Source organism: Apodemus sylvaticus, chromosome 11, assembly GCF_947179515.1.
Source record: "Apodemus sylvaticus chromosome 11, mApoSyl1.1, whole genome shotgun sequence".
Lineage (NCBI taxonomy): Eukaryota > Metazoa > Chordata > Mammalia > Rodentia > Muridae > Apodemus > Apodemus sylvaticus.
In genome coordinates, this window is record NC_067482.1 from 58,240,785 (window position 1) to 58,242,818 (window position 2,034).

At 45.2% G+C, this 2,034-nt stretch overlaps 1 non-coding gene across 1 annotated transcript; it reads left to right on the plus strand.

Annotated features, from left to right (window-relative positions):
* Nucleotides 1-1,593: 1,593 nt before the first annotated feature.
* Nucleotides 1,594-1,697, plus strand: LOC127696865 (U6 spliceosomal RNA). Its single transcript, XR_007980319.1, has one exon. It is a non-coding gene; the product is annotated as a U6 spliceosomal RNA (small nuclear RNA).
* Nucleotides 1,698-2,034: the final 337 nt, after the last annotated feature.

Below are 2,034 nucleotides of genomic sequence, written 5' to 3' on the forward strand. Positions count from 1 at the left end.
GCTGGTCTCCTTATAACTACTTAACCCAAAGGCATAAGCATGTCAATCTTCCCCATTCCCACAAAGGGATGGGTGATAGGGACATCAATTCAGTGAGATCCAGACCTGGGATTGTGTAGGTACAGTGTAGATGATCCCTGAGTCCCACTTACCCCAAGGGTATGTGGTTGGTCCCTTCGAGACCCAGATAATAGCTAGACCATAGCTTAATTCAGTGTACCTAGCTTGAAAGTTCCAAAGTCTTGTAGCTAGACAACTAGAAAAATCACCTAGCTGTTAATCATTACACCAAGCACTTTTCTCGGGGATTCTGGAAGGTTCTGAGACACCTCAGTCATGAACAAATACACTGAAAAAGAGCAAAAGGCATGTGGAGCTTGTGAGTTAAGTACAAAGCTAAGCTTGGAGGGCCTTGGGGGCTCTCATGTTGCATTAGACAGAGTTCTTTAGAAAAACACCAATACATTTGTATACTATGAAAGGGGATTTGTTGGATTTGTTACATGACAAGATGATTGATAGACCAGCAGTGGCTGTGTATGTGCATACTGGAGACATAGAGATCACTGCAGATACTCCTTTATGAAGCCGTCTGCATCAGCAGCTCTAATCCAATGCTGAAACCCTTGGAAACTCCCTGGAGAGGTTCTAGCACTGAATCCTTGTTGAATGCCCAAAGGAGCTGGAATCTAAAGCTGTTGTAGGTGTGCCCAGGAGGAAAGGGGGATTGCACACTTACTTAACACTGCCTTTTTCCTTCCCCAGCCTATTGGATGATGCCACTCCCATCCCCCATCCTCCCCCTTCATGTTATCTTAGTTCCTTTTCTATTGCTGTGAGAAGACACCTGGACCAAGGCAGCTTACAGAAGTAGGTGTTATCTAGAACTTGCAGTTTCAGAGGGTTAGAGGGTTAAACATGACCACATGTCAGGGGGCGTGGCAGCCGGCAGGTATGGCACTGGAGCAGTAGCTGGCATAAACCTCAATGCCAGGCCCCAGTGAAATACCTCCTCCAACAAGGTCATGTCTTTTAATCCTTCCCAAACAGTTTTACCAACTGGGGACCATGTATTCCAATAGATGAGCCTATGGGGGACATTCTCATTCCGTCACACATGTCAGTCCCCTCAAACACTCAAGTAAATGTCAACCACTCTAGACATCTCTAAATCCAAGCCTTAGTTGACCTCCTCCAAGTCCAAGCATCACACAGATGAAGCAAGTTAGAGAGCAGGAAGGCAGGGGGAGGACCCCTTGGAGCGATGCTTTTAAACTCTCCCAGTCACCTTCTTCGTTGTCTTCTCCGCAGTGTCTAGACAGACAGTTTCAGGCCTGACACCAGTGTGTCCAAGCTCTTCCATCGTAGGTTCTGCCGACATTGCATACGTGTGGTACGGAAGGTCAGCGAGCACAGATGTGACAGCCCTGGACCACTGAGTGCGTTTCTCAAGATTTCCAACTTCCCTGCTGCCTTTTTTTCCCCTCTTAGATTTCATTTCTTCCACTTCATTATTTTCCCTGATGACCTTGTTAAGCCAGATTTATCCTTTCTGGGTCATTTTGCTTTTCTCGGTTTAAATCTAGCCATTCTATTCCTTTGGTGGCACATTTATATTAACCTGGAATAATAGAGAGATCATCAGCATGGCCTCTCCCTAGGATGGCACGCACAAATTTGTAAAGAACACCATTTTATGTATCCATGTAAAAATTAATTAAAACACAAATCTAACCAACAGTTGAGTCAATAAACCAGTCTTCTGATTTACTTACCTACACCACAAAAGAAAAAAATGCCTTTGCGTGTTCTAAGTAATCTCTTTCGCCTTCCTTATTGGTGAGAAGCTATTTCTGTGACAGATCCTTTGAGATCAGAGAACACGTGAGCATCCTTGTTCCCTTGTCTACCGGCATGTGCCTCGCTGCAGACATCCAGGGATTCTCTACTTTAAACCCATCTATGGCAACCCTGGACCATTCCCACTTATCTCTGCTATGCAGAGACAGAGAAAAGCAAACCGTTCTCACCCAA